The sequence below is a fragment of the Balaenoptera ricei genome, chromosome 17, assembly GCF_028023285.1.
Source record: "Balaenoptera ricei isolate mBalRic1 chromosome 17, mBalRic1.hap2, whole genome shotgun sequence".
In the NCBI taxonomy this organism is placed as follows: domain Eukaryota; kingdom Metazoa; phylum Chordata; class Mammalia; order Artiodactyla; family Balaenopteridae; genus Balaenoptera; species Balaenoptera ricei.
Genome location: NC_082655.1, coordinates 32,510,465 through 32,526,252, shown reverse-complemented (window position 1 = coordinate 32,526,252; position 15,788 = coordinate 32,510,465).

Here is a 15,788-nt window from a genome sequence, read left to right as displayed (position 1 = left end):
AGCTACTTTAATATAGTCATCCCTGCTCAAAAATTTTCAGTGATCCACCTTCTCAATGAAATTCAGACTCTTGAATCTGGTATCCTGGTCCTTTACAACCTGCCCAAACTTTTCCTTCAATTTTATTTTCCTGTCATGTATATTCTTCCATATAGCTTTCTCCACCCATTACCTTGAGTTTTACATCTCATGCCTTTGCTCATGAGGTTTCTTCTGACTCTATTTCCCCTTTTCTACATATCTATTGGTCACCAAAATAATTTTCAAAACTCTAAAAAAGAAAATCCTTCTTCCTTCCTTTCTCTTTTCCCCTTCCTTCCTTCCTTCCTTTTTTCCCTCCCTCCCTCCTTCCTTCCTTCCTTCCATGAGTAGATACATTAATAGGCACTTATTATGTTCCAAAAGGGCATGCACATCTACTGCCATAAAGGCTCTCACAGTCCAGGGGAGAGATGACCAAAACGTCAATAGGTAAAGCAAATATGAGAGCAGAGAGGAGGAGACTACAATACAGTCTTGGTGGGGAGGATGGGAGGTGAATCAACAGGAAACTTTTTGAAAGAAGTTGCAGCTATGTTGAATCTTGAAGTATGACAAATAAATATCCATATGAAGAAGGCTAGCAGAGAAGGAAGGCCTTTCCAAATTTTAGAGCTATCATGAGCAAAAAAAAAAGGAGGTGTGTGATGAAACCAGCAGGAAGTAGAAGTTGCTTGAGCTCAAAGGATGGGGGAAGGAGCAATAGAATATGAGAACAGAGAGGTAAGCAGGGCTTGGGTAGAAACTGATGTACAATGTTTAAAACTGGAATTTGTCCTATAGGTGATGGGAACCGTGAATGGCATTAAGCAGGGGAGTGACATGGCCAGATTTGCATTTTAGATAGACCAAGCAGGAAGCTATGTTAAGAATGGATTTGAGGAAGAAAGACAACAGCCAATGACAGTAGATGGAAGATATTAACATCATCTATGGGGAAGAGAGAATTAAAAGGAGGGAAAAATACTTAGTAGCTAATATAGGTAGCACTCTTTTAATTGATGTTGGAGATTGGAAGAGAGAGGCAATGATGGCATCCACATTTTAGTTTGCATAATTGGGTGGATAGTGGTGCTACTAAGCGAGATTTTTAAAAAATGCATAGGGAGCAGGAGAAGTGAGAAGGAAAGTTTAAAAGATAAATTTAAATGGCCTCATTATCTCATGAGGTGAAGATGAATAGAGTTAAGTATTATACAAGATGCATAGTATACTACCTGAAGCTCAGGAGGCAGGTCTGAACTGAGCCTTAGAGTTGAGATTAATCTGAACACAGGTGGTATATTATACCTGGGTTGTGTCTGTAGCAATGAAGTGCACCCTGGAAGAAAACCTAAAGGGATAGATGGAGGAATAGGAGGCGAGGAAGTAAATAGGGGAAAAAATAATCAGAAACATATTTTCCCTTTATTGCAATGTCCCTCTTTTCTTTGAGTTCCCAAAGCATTTGACACTTTTTGGGAGGTAGGAGTTTCCTTCTATCATCTCCCTTATTCTTTACAATACCCCAATTCTGGTCAGATTAAAGGAAATTTATAGGACCATGTTTACTAGTGGATGGATTTACTCTTGCAAATTGATGTACTCTTGGGCCAAGACCTCTTTTTTCTTCTTCCCATTGTCTTCAAGAGATGTAATTGGTAAGCTGTACCAAGCCTTTCTTGAAAGTCTCTCTTGCTCCTCTTTTCTTACAAACTTCTAAATTCACATCACTTCTGGTGAGTAGTTGGGGAATTAAGACTGGGACATGGTAGCCCTGTATGGGCTTTGGACATCAAACACATTGTCCAAACCAGCTTTATCAGAGAACCCTGCACTAGGGTATTGGGCCCTGGCTTACCTAATTCTAAAGTGGTAATGTAACCATTCTTCTTTGTCTCTTGTATGTATGGCTTCCTCAGTGCTTCCAAGACAGAAGAAATTGTTGGGCAAAGATAGAATTCAGGCATTCCTATCTTTCTCCTTCTACTTCAGTATTCCTTTGTGGCACATATTAGTTTTTACCTTATATTTATATATATTTATATTTTATATATTTTATATTTTGATTATTTCTGCCTGTCTCATTGTAAGAATGAAATTTCAAGTCACTGAAATTTCATTCTTACAATGATTAAAAACATTCTTATTTTTAACTAAATACTAGATCCTTAGTTTGAAAGATTATACCAACCTGCATCATTCTAAGTTGACAAAAACTAGGTATTGAAACATGAAATGACAGCATTTTGTATGATGACTACAATTTTGACTTGAAGCAAGGATCATAAACAAAACCAAGACTTGTGATAATATGATATACACTTTATAGTAGTAATTCAGGGTCTCACTCAATGCTTTATAATCATATTAGTGTGATATCTTTTCCTCTCCAAGGAAAGCCCTGATGTATATGGGCTTTCCTACAGTCATTCCAGCAGATGTTAGGAGTATTATGGTATTATGGTATTTGGGGATTTCAATGTAAAGTGGGAGAGATGTCATAATTTTGATATTGATTTGGTGGACAATAATGAGAAAGCTCAAGTGCACATGGGGAATATGCAATGTACTTTTCACTTTTAAGACACACAGAGGACCTGCAGTGAGGAAATGCCTCTGTACACTGGCTCCTTATCGATGTCATTTTTTATACTTAAGCTTCCAATTAGTTTACTCTGAGTATCCTACTTGCTTGGCTGATTGGTGCATAAGTGACACGCTGTTGTCTTTATTATTTTCTCAGAAAACCCTTCCCAATGGTAAGGGAGTTACTTAGATGTATATGTGTGTGCGTGTGATGCAATTAGCTAACATTTTGGAACATGTACTTTGAGCAAAGTACAAATCATTTAACTTCCTTAAAAAATAAATTTGAATCACTGGTGCTATGAAGCTAGAAGTGAGTATTAGGTCTCTTCACTCTGGAGTGAATACAGCTGACTACTCAACACTATTGGCTCAAACCAACCAGGCTGTTAGACTCTGTTTACACACAGTAATCCTCCTTAAGGATGAAGGGTTTACTTAAAAGTTTTCATTTGTAACTTAATGAATTTTTAGAAAGAAAATCGTGTATTAAGGAGATAGTAAAATTTGGAGATTCTCAAAGATATTATGTCACTTCATCACCACTTTGTCAATACTTTTTAAACTGTTAAGTGTAAGGCAGAACTCCTATCTTCAAGGAGTTTATGATTTAGTTGAAGAGAATGTGAAAAGTTAAATTAAAAGGGGTTCACAATACAAAACTAGAGCACATGAAATGTCAAAAGGCAGTTACCCAATGAACATGGGAAGGCTAATATCATTTTGAGATCCTGATTTCAATTCTTTTGGATATACACCTGGAAGTAGGATTGCTGAATCATATGGTAATTAATTTTTTGAGGAACCTCCTTACTATTTTCCATGAAAGCTGCCCATTTTACATTTCCACCCACAGTGTAATAGGGTTTCAATTTCTCCATAGTCTCATGAACACTTGCCTTTTCTTTTTTGATAATAGCTATCCTGCAGCACTCTTCACAATAGCCAAGATGTGGAAACAACCTAAATGTCCATTGAGAGATGAATGGATAAAGGAAAGTGGTCTATACATACAACAGAATACTATTCAGCCTTAAAAAAGAAGGAAACAGTGCAACATGTGACAACATGAATGAATCTTGAAGCTATTATGTTAAATGAGATAAATCAGTCTCAGAAAGACAAATATTGCATGATTCCACTTATATGAGACATCTAAAAGAGTCAAATTCATACAATCAAAGAGTGAATAGAATTAAGATGAATAAGCTCCAGAGATCTGCTTTACAACATTGTATCTGTAGTCACCACTCATGTACTGTACACTTAAAACTTGTAAAGACAGATCTCCTGTTAAGTGTTTCTACCACACAAGGAAAGGGCAGTGATTCAAACTTTAGAATGAAGTTTAAATTTATCTTAATAAAATATTCCCGTGACCTCTTATAATTCTGCAAACATCCCTGGTTCCTGTTAAATGCCTGGGAAATGGAGCCATTGCAAGTGCTGAGTCCATTTTGTAAGGTGTGGATAATAACTTTTGAAAATTTAAGAGAGAAGGAGTGCTTTATCAATGAAGTTGAATGAAACGCATTATATCATATCATGACCATCAGAGTTCTATTTTTCCGGAGTCACTCAGGTATGGCCACAGAGCCAAGGCTGGGATATTGCTGTCTTGTTTTCAGCCCAAATGCTGGCAATCACGGAAGGCAAAAAAATTATTATATTTTTGATGTTGATGATTCTGGTCTGGGTTCCCAATCTGAAAACTAAATCTAGAAATGACCTGGAGGTTTGCATCCTTTTGATGACTGCCTTCAATCAAATCCCATTTTTCCAGATTTCTTGGCAAAAGCATATTCTCCCTCATTGAAACCTAACATTTCAGTCTCTCCATATCCTCTGTTCTGAGCTATTGTTTACTTCCCTTCTCTCTCACTGCAAATGATAATAACGGCAAACTTCAGCTTTGGGGAGGGCAGATGGGCTGCCTTTCTTTTCGACCAGGTCCCCCCTCTGGAAAACAATATTAAGTGGACCTTTCTTTTTTTTCCTTTGCTTTAGTATTTTCATTTGTCAAGTACTTTCAAATCTGTTCTCTTCCTGTGTTCTGAAGACAGGAAATCTGTAAGCAATTGCAGAAATTTTGTTTTATACCTTTAGTAATTTTTACCTCATCCATATAAATCTAATTTATAGTGAATATTCAACTGGGTCACATAAGCCTGGACATTCAATTTCCATGAGAAAGGCTGGCTGTATGGGATGTTTCTCCATAACTAGATTAAGATTATCTATATATGTGATATCTCCCCTGGACCCTTGCCACTCTTTTTGTTTTAAAATTTATTTGCTCTTTGTTTTGTTGCATTTTGCAGTGCTCAAAAAACAAAATAAAATCAGACCTCTTCCTGCCTCTCCATGTGGCATTTAGATAAATTAAAATTGTGGCTAACTTGCTATTAAGTCTCATTTTTTCACATTCATCCCTTCCAATAGTAATGAGCACATCTTAGTTACAATAATTGTATTAAATTTTTAACATTAAAAGCACTGAGGGAGCATTTCAAAGCTGCCTCTCTTGATCTGACAGCCACAGAGGGATCCTCTTGAGCACAGTTTACTGTAAAGAGAGAATATTTTCATTGCTAAAAGGAGATGTGAGAGAAAGAAAATTAACATTTGTTGATCACATAATATGTAGTAGGCACGAGGCTAGATATCTCTTCTCAGTCTTTTTTATAATAACCTCATGAGGTAGGAAATAGTATGCTCATCTTATAAACATAGCTTAGAGATGACGTACTTTGGCGAAAGACACAGGACTAGAAGATGAATAAAGCTGGGGTTGAACCCAAGTCTACCTGGCTATGGAGCCCATGTACTTGCCTCAGTGTATTCTGTTGCCTTCTAACATCATGGTAGTATGAAAAGCACTGCACTAAGGAGGAAAAAAACTGGGTCTAAACTCATTTATAGATGTGAAGCCATGAGAAACTTTGACTTCTGGGCCACTGTCTCTCAATTTGTCAAGTGAGAATAAAATACCCCCCAAGTTGGTTGTGAGACTCAAATAAGATTGTTTATGTGTAAATCCTTTGTAGAAAATAGTTATGCCCAACTTGTGTTCACCTGTATGGTGGCCATTCTACTACAGACTTTTAAAGTAGCTATTAATTTAATTATTATAAAAACCTTATGTAGTTATTTATATCCCCACTTTACATAAGGAAACTGAGGCACAGAGAGGCTAAGTAACTTGCCCAAGGTCACACAGTGAGCTAAGATGCAGAACCGGGATTTGAACTCAGGAAACCAGGATCTAGAATGCAAGTTAGTAAGCACTGCTGTATATTGTGCTATAAAATGCAGGGATTAGTATGATAATTTCAAACATCAAAATAAGTATCAAAAGAATACAAGAATTTAGGCAAGATCAGTGTCATCTAACAGCTTTGGAGAAGTGGAGATGTAACTGTTCAACATCCTGGCGTCAAAAATGTGCCATAAGACTTATTTTAAATAAGGTCAATCTAGTCCACTATCACATGAGGATGGAATCAGGCAGTCCTTGTGGTTCTACTTGGGCCCAGTAGCAATACTTAGACTAGCTAAAACATTCCACTCTTCCCAGGGAGACTCAAGTGTCTTGGTGACATGCTCACTAAAGAAGAATTCAAAGGATCCTAGCAGGACAGCACGCCCTTAGAGACATAAGCAGAATACTTATGCTCATAATACAAACATAAAAAGAGGGAACTCTTCTTGGAGATTTATGTTAACAAGGCCCAGAATTCAAAATATACTTTTTTGGCTTCAGTCCACTCCCAGCCCTGACCTCATAACTATGACCTCATAACTCTACAAGCATTCTTTTCCTCTGGGCCTGAATGTGGCCTTAGAACACTTGTCAACACAAATCTTGGACTTTACTACTAATTTCCACTCTGGTCTTTATTATTTCCTTTCTTCTGCTTGCTCTAGGGTTTGTTTGCTCTTCTTTTTTTTCCCTGTGTCTTAAGGTGAAAGTTTAGGTTATTGATTTGAGATGTTTCTTCCTTTTTAATATAGGCATTTACATGTATAAATTTCCCTCTAAGCGCTGTTTTAACTGCAACCCATGAGTTTTGGTATGTTGTGTCTTTATTTTCATTCATCTCAAATTTTCTATTTTCTAATATCCATTTTGATTTCTTCTTTAATCCATTGTGTTTTTTTAGGGGTGCGATTGTTTAATTTCTACATATCTGTGTGTTTTGCAAATTTCTTTCTGTTATTGATTTCTAACTTTATTCCACTGTGGTTAGAGAACATATTTTGTGTAATTTTATCTTTTAAAATTGATTGAGGTTTGTTTTATGATCTAGCATATGGTCTATGCCGCAGAATGTTCTATGTGCATTTGAGAAGAATGTATGTTCTGCTGTTGTTGGGTGAAGTGTTCTATGTATGTCTCTTAGGTCTACAGATATAACTCTCTGTAGATTTATAGTGTTGGTCAAGTCAGACAGGAGTCAGGGGAAGGAGGGTTGGGTGAGGAGCTAGGGAGTGGGGATTCAAAGCTAAGGGAACTGAGTATGCGAAGGTCATGAGGCAGAAAAGAACTTGTCACACTCAAGTAGGAAAGCCAGCTGTGAACAAGGGGAGAATGACAGATAAAGTTGGTAGGGCCCAGACATGAAAGGCTAATAAACTGGGATAAGTGTATACATCAGACCTCATTTAACCCTAATTATCTCCCAAAGGCCCCATCTCCAAATACTATCACATTAGTATTAGGCTTAGGGCTAATATTAGAGTTAGGGCTTCAGCATGTGAATTTTGAAGGGACACAGTTCAGTCCTTTCAGTCCATGGCACTCCTCCTGGTCTCCCCAAACTCCAAACATCTCAGAGAGACTTGTCTGACCACTAGTCTGTTTTAGAGACCTTCCTTTGTTCCCATAGTACACTGTGCATGCTTCCATCACAGAACTGGTCATGCTGAACTACAACTGCCCAACAGACCCAGCTTCCTGAGTGGTACCTGGCCTTATTCATCTCTATATCCCAAGGGCCTAGCACAGTGCCTAGCGTAGAACAGTTGTTCAATAAATTTTGTTAAGTGGATAAACCATTCTTGAGCAACACACTATTACTAGAAATGCCTCCTTTATTTTAAAATAGTGACCAGATATTTGGAAGAGAACTAACTAAAATGTTAAAAATATACATCGGTGGTGCATAAACATACTCAGAGGGAAGAATATATTTTAACTTGATTTAAGCTTCCTGATGACAGGATAGATTTTGGGAAAATGTGGTTCTACAATGCAGATTCCACCTTACATGAGGAGTGCAGAGCTGCTTGTGGCTACGGAGATGCCTTCCTGTATGCAAATGCTGACATGTCTGACTAATGTAGTCTCCCTCTCTTTTGAGTTAAAAAGAAGATTCTTACCTGAATTTTTTTCAATGCAAATAGAAGCATAAATAAAGATTTATGTAGAAATTGCAGATGGCTGAGACAGAATGAATGCGTAAAAGAGGTCAGATGAGAACAAAAACATTCATGCTAAAGTTGTCTCCATAAAAACCTTCATATTTCTGTGGCTGTGGTTTGTTTTGTGTTTTTATATAATATTTATTGTTTACTATACTCCAGGCACTTAAGCATCTAACATACCTTATCTCGTTTATCCACATGACAGCCCTGGGAGGTAAACTAGTTAATTTTAGTTTATGCTCTGAGTTTGTTACTAGCGCTCATGGACTAATCAGGATTTTGGGGTAGATCCTTAGATATATTTGCTAACATGCCCAACCATAGTAGGCCTGGCTTCTCAATTATAAATATGACTGTTATCTCACTTTTACTTTTCCGACAAATAAATGAACATTTGTGCATTTACTATTCTGGACTGATAGAATCTTTCTTTAAGGTTAAACATTGTTCATTGAAAAACCTTTCCATGGACTCATTATCGTTTGAATGTAGCCATTCTTTTTACTTCCTCTTGTGTTTGTGGTTAATTGAGGAATTGTAACGAATCCAAAGAGTAAGTCATTATGACTGACTAAGGCTTCAAACTCTTGAGGAAATGCCGAGTGCCATGAACCACAACCAAGACAATTTATCTAAGCCCAGTCCCAGCTTCAAAGATCCATAGAAGGATTGCTTTGTGTTGTGACTATACGAGGATTAGGGAACTCCTTGGCCTTAGTGTATGAAGATGCAGAGGAAGCCAATGGTACAGTTACTGGAGTAAACAATGCTCCCAGGAGTCCCTTCTTTATTCCCCCAGGCCTCGAAATGATAAGAAAGAGCTGAAAGTCTCCTGTACCTTTCACCTGAGTCTTTCTCTGGATTTTTTTCAAGAACTGTTCTTGTTCCTTGGTGAAAACCTCTCTCTCAAAAATCCTTCCAGAAATACTCCCTAAATATTATTGTATTAGAATATTCTAAAACACAAACTTTTAACTCCTGGAGTCACTCAGCTTTGTAAAAGATCATTAAATTTAGAGAAATAAAAGTAGTCAGTCTGGTGGGTTTGCAATCAGTGGTTTCTACCACGTGACTGTGAGTAATCATCAGATTACACAGTGTAGGTTATGCAGGTTCAAATTTAGATACATGTGCTTAACATGGTAAAGGATGAATTTACACCTGGGCATTTTTTTTACACCATGTAACTATTTATGAAGCACTTAATTTGAAGATTATACTTGGAGATATTATAATAAATTGTGATAGTGCATTTTACTCAGTTTACATTTAGTTTCAGGATGCTAGCATTCTATAAAATGTATTTCAAGGCTACCTAAAAAAGACAAAATAGACACTCTTTAAGCAGTTTACAAGATACAGATCTTTATCTCCTACAAAGGAAGGGGAACAAGAAAGCTGTAAATAATAAGTTCTGAATAGGAATGACATAAACTGCCTAATCAATGTCTTCCAGAACTGGCGAGTGACACCTCTTTGTTTTTTGCAAATAAAAACCTTCTTACCATCACAATATAAACCATTATCTCTGCAGGCAAGGTATATTTAGAAATGTACAAAATGTACATTTCCTGCCAGCCTCTAGATCAGTAGGTGGAGATCTAAAGTCATGCAAATATTACAGTAAATGCAGGCAACCAATTTCTAATTATTCCATATCAGCAGATTTGTGAGGAATATAATTTATTAAAAAAGAACAGTTTATGATCAGCAGACCTTGGTTATGACTGTTTAGGAATTCAGTGCATTTTGATCTAATCACAAAATCAAAATATTCATGAAACACAATGATATCTCCCCAAAGCAGCCGGGCAGCCATTAATTTTGAAATTCGGGTAATTTATTAACACTTATCTGAAGCTGTAAAAGCTTACCTCTGTGTTTGTAATACGGGGAAAACTGAAAGCAGTTTTAAAACTGATTCCTAATGATTTATAATGGTTTGCTGTAATTTGAGCCAGAAATTCAATTAAAATGTATGTTTAGTTTTGTTTCAAGATCTTTAGTTAAAAATTCTATTAAAATTCTATTTCCTTCTTGCATTAAATGTATCTGTTATCTGCATATACAAGAAATATAAGAGAATTCTATCATTTATTCCCCAGTCTCCATAAATGCTTCAAAAAAGCATTCATTTTAATTTCATAATTCTGCTAAGGTAGCATTTGGAATTTATATATAGTAGAGGAAGAATAACTGTATATTCCTATTTCTCAGTAAGGAAAGAAATCTAACACTGAATACTTTAGGAACAAGTCAAGTGATCTTTGCCACTTTATCAAACTAGAGGAAAACAAATAAAATGAAACAGACATTTTTGGCTCCAAATTATTCACCTAATAGGTTGTCTCTGAGGTATTTTAAAAAATATAACTTTCCAGAGAAAGGGGTAGGAGTTGGGGTGAGGTGGGGGCGGGGAGACTGCTCAGCCCCCCTGAAACAAATGCAAACAGATTAAAAAAAACTTTGAAAAAGTTGTCCTCAGATATGAGATTCTTTAGGTTCTTATTTTCTCTAGACATGAGTTTGGTAAGTCGCTTAAAGGAGAACCCCATTGGCTCTTGCTTTTTGTTTTCTGCTATTTTCTTGAACTGCATGAAATCTTGCAATGATTACTCGATTTATGGCTTGTGTCTTAATGGTTTTTGGTAGCAAGAGCCTATAAGCAGAAATAGTAATGATGCTATAATTTATTGAGCATTTGCTATGTGTGGATGAATGAATTACATGGATTTTTAAATAGTTCAATCACCTCAATAGTATTTGTATTATATACAGATATTATTATTCATATTTTACTAAAGTGGCGGCAGAGGCACAAAGTTTCATAGAGCTGATAAGTGGAAGAGCTAGGATTCGAATCTAGAAGGGTTATGACTGATCTCCTTTTCAGTTTGATCATATGGTGATGGGGGGTGGATGACGGGCCTTCACTTCATAAAGCCAAGAGTTGGGATGAAAGGAGCTAACTCCGAGTTTGTGGACTGTTTCTGAGAAAGGGGAAGATTTGGTTAACAAAAGCTGATAGGCACCGGGAAGAAGCAGAATGGCACTTTGCTTGGTGTATCTCTCGTACTCTAATAATTCCAAGGTTGTGGCCCTACTTGTCTTCTTTCTCGTGGGGAATTGGGGACCCGAGCAGGGTGCAGAGCTTGAGGGATGTAGAGCTGAGTGTCAAATGCCAGAACACAAACAAGGTAAATAATAGAAAACTTGGTCACCAAGCCAAATGAGTTGAGAGAAAAAGAGAAAGAAAGAAAGAACAAAAAGCAAGAACAAGCAAGTAAGCCAAGTTATAATGTCATACGAGCCTGTGACAGAGGGAAGCCTAGGAATGAGACTGTAGAAAAGCCAAAGGAAGGGAGATAGGCCTGGAGCAATTCCCAAGTGGAGGAGGCTTTAATGCTGTCCTGACGGTCCTCCATGAGGATGAACTGAAATCATAAAAAGGGATAGACACCAGTAGACCACCCACTTTTATTTGACTACTCCCTTAGACAGAATCACACTGAGATTTCCCTTTGCTTACTTGTTGAAAGTTACTAATGGCCAGTGAGTTTCTATTTTGTACTCCCAGGTGGGCCAGGGTCTGACAGCTCTTCCCTACCCATACTAGGGTTCCTGATATGGGGTCATCAGAATCAGGGCAGGGTTTTATTGGACTAGGCTTGTTGATAAATAATGGAAGTCAGGGTGGATGCCAGAACTGCTGTGAAAGTGGGTGTTGATAAAAGCAGATTCAGGGATGAGGTAGGTGGCACAATTGTATTGATATTACAGATGGGTACCATATTGATGGAGGAATTTTTCTAGGCATTAATATGCTCCATGTATCCATCAGACAACAATGGCTAGGTAGACATGAATCTGAAAGGCCTTAAACAATGTTACTAAAGCAGTGTTGCAAACTGGGATTCATGGTCAGAGGGAGCAGGTAGATTAGAGGTAAGGAAAATGGGAGATCAGGAGTCAAAATGTACCACAGCTACCAGAGTGGTCTCATGGTTGAGGAAAAGGTAGTCAGAGATGCAGCGTAATGTGGTAGTATTTGAGGATATCCTGGGAGCAACGTTCCCTTGGGTTGGCTTGGCCCATACTTGACACCTGCACCATTTCCTGTTGTGGGTGTGCCCTCCAGCAGTCTCTACACTTTGTTAAAAAGTTTGCATGGGCCAGGCTGGCCAGCCAGATGGCCCTATGGCATAACCACAGTGTCTAGATTCAAGTCTTCCTGGCATGTTTATATAGTTGACTACTTTTCTAGAATAGGTCCTTTGGCATTCTGAACTTCCCAAGGCCAGGCTTGGGAAGCCCTGAATTTTGGGGAATATGAGGCTAAGTGCTAGGTGAATTGTCCAATTATATTCTTGATGAGGGGGAAGTTTTGGAGTCTGTTAGAAAATACCTTCTGTCAGGCAACATACTTGCCCTATGCTGGGCACGAGAACGATTGATAGGGACGTTCTGCAAGATGCAGTCATTTCTCTTTACAGAATTCTGATGTCACGCAGATGGCATGTGTTTCTTGGGAGGTGGCCAACTCACAAGCCTCTAGCCATGTTCAAAATGGATGCAGGGCTTCCCTGGTGGCGCAGTGGTTAAGAATCTGCCTGCCAATGCAGGGGACGCGGGTTTGAGCCCTGGTCTGGGAGGATCCCACATGCCGCGGAGCAACTGGGCCCGTGAGCCACAACTACTGAGCCTGCGCGTCTGGAGCCTGTGCTCCGCAACAAGAGAGGCCGCGATAGTGAGAGACCCGCGCACCGCGATGAAGAGTGGCCCCCGCTTGCCACAACTAGAGAAAGCCCTCGCATAGAAACGAAGACCCAACACAGCCAAAAAAATAAAATAAATAAATAAATAAAATCCAGGCATTCATTTAAAAAAAAAAAAAAAAAATGGATGCAGTTACCTCTGAGTTGACTTGTGGCTACGGCTCCCTCTACAGGCTCCCCGATGTGGCCGAGCCAAGAATGCATAATAAGCAAAAATGGAGTAAATGATGATTAGGGAGCAAGATGACAGCTGTGGAAGAATTATAAACAAAAGAAGGTTTAGGACCACATGTGGGCGACTTAGAGACTGTGAGATGACCCTGGTTCCCCATGCCCTTCTCCCCTCCACTGCATGGGAATTGAGCGAAAATCCTTACACAAGAATTATTGGGCTCTTTCTGAGCACTTAGCCTTTTTGTTTGCAATGAATTGTCTCTGTTAACTAAATTTCTTCCTATAACCTTATAATAAGGGTGCTTTTTCTGCAAGGCAGATGGCACATGAAAGGAATATCTCTAAAGGCTATTTGTAGAAGACTGTGACTGACAAAAGAGTTACATGGCAAGGGTTACATTCCCAAGGTTTACCCGGGCAAGACAAAATCAAAAGGCCTTGAAATAAAGTTACTGATGCTGAGTGACTGTTAAATAATGCTGCCTTTAAGAACTGGGATGGGACGTGCCATCATTTGATTCCATTTACAAAAATCTAATAGACATAGCGTCCTGGGGTTATTAAAAATAACATTAAAACACTAAAAAACATGTTGGGAAATACCTGTTTTTATGATTCTAAAATATTCAATATAATATAAAATTGGAAATAACTTGTTAAAAATCAGGACAACTCATTCAGAATTAATTGTCATAGCAAGTAAATGAATACATATTGTTTTGGCAGATATTCATTTATTGGTTCATGTTTTAAATTCATCAGTTAACTTCAAAGCAATACCATTATTCCTTTACCATCAAACTTCTTGAAAAAATGTTTTACGTTTGATGATTTTACTTTCTCCACATTGTCTCTTCACTCTGCTATATAGTCTAGTTTATGTTCCTCCTATTCTAATGAAACTTCTTTCATTAAGTTCTCTAATAATCTCATAATTATCAATCTTTATGGCTTGTTTCTAACCATCAAATTTCTTGATTTCTGTAAGGTATGTCTTCCTGTCAGTCACTCACTGCTTACCAGTCTCCCTTCTTTTCAGTTTTTATCAAGCTCTCCTGCTCTCTTTGAGTCTTCTTCTTCCTTCCTTCCCAGTCCATTTTGTGGTTTCCTAGGATTCTGTCCTTGATTCATTTCCAGGATCAAACCCATGTTCCAGTCCCTTGGGTCAGGCTTTTTTCTAGGCTGTCCTATCCCAGACAAAGGTAAGGGCAGGTGGTACCCATTTTATATCATACTAAAGTTCGTTATGTTCTTAGCTCTATTTCTGGGTTACCTATTCTCTTCCATTACTTTGTCTATGTAGTCTTATCACATCTTCAATCACTGCAGCTTTATAATATATTGAGCTCTGGGAAGGTTAGCATCTCCCTTCCTTTGTTAAACTTTTTTTTTTCAAAATGTCTTTAGCCATATATTGCTGTTTATTATTACTTCGACAAATATTGGTGTAGTTTGTAGCGTTCTGTGTGTTTCTCATGTTTCATGTTGCCCTAAAGAGAAACTTTCATTGCAGCTATAAGGAAGGCTTTTGGCAATGTATTTTGATAAACGTATAGGGTTTTGTGAAAAAAGCCCTAGATGAAACAGAAGATACAGATTCTAGCTATGACTTTGAACAGGTTACAATTTCTTTTTTTTTTTAATTAATTTTTATTGGAGTATAGTTGATTTACAATGTTGTGTTAGTTTCTGCTGTACAGCAAAGTGAATCAGTTATACATATACATATATCCACTCTTTTTTTTTGGCTGCGTTGGGTCTTTGTTGCTGGGCGCGGGCTTTTTCTAATTGCAGTGAGTGGGGCTACTCTTTGTTGCAGTGCATGAGCTTCTCATTGCAGTGGCTTCTCTTGTAGCAGAGCACAGGCTCTAGGTGAGAGGGCTTCAGTAGTTGTGGCTCGTGGGCTCTAGAGTGCAGGCTCAGTAGTTGTGGCTCACAGGCTCTATAGCACAGGCTCAGTAGTTGTGGTGCACGGGCTTAGTTGCTCTGCAGCATGTGGGATCTTCCCGGACCAGGGATCGAACCCATGTCCCCTGCATTGACAGGCAGATTCTTAACCACTGCGCCACCAGGAAAGTCTCTATATCCACTCTCTTTTAGATTCTTTTCCCGTATAGGTCATTACAGAGTACTGAGTGGAGTTCCCTGTGCTATACAGTAGGTTCTTATTAGTTATCTATTTTATATATAGTAGTGTGTATGTGTCGGTCCCAATCTCCCAGTTTATCCCTCCCTCCCCTCTTTTTCTCCCTTGGTAATCATAAGTTTGTTTTCTACATCTGTGACTCTATTTCTGTTTTGTAAATCAGTGCATCTGTACCATTTTTTTTAAGAGTCAATTTCTTTTACTATCACCTTCTCACTTAAAAAGTGAGAGGCTTGTTCTACACAATTTTAAGCTTTCTTTCAACTCAACCTTTTTACATACAGAGTTCTGATGTTAGAAGTTTAAATAATTTATTTATATATACATTTATTGTTTCATTAAGTTTCTGAACACTTGGGAACAATGGTGGGAATGGTGGTAGGGATGGGATGGAAGGAGGCAAGGGGATAAGCCTATGTATAAAATACAGTTCTAATCTTCAAGTAATTTACTAGATATATTTGCTTATCTCTGACACTAGACTGTAAACTCAGGAAGGGCAGAGCTTACACTTTTTTTCTTGTGCCTTCTTACAAATAATAAATGCACATACAGGTGATTTGTTGAATGGATAAGCACTGACTTCTACAAATCAGAAGAACATTTTGGGGGGCCCTCCAAAGAGACTAAGGCAACAACCCCATAGCCTTCTTTCCCCA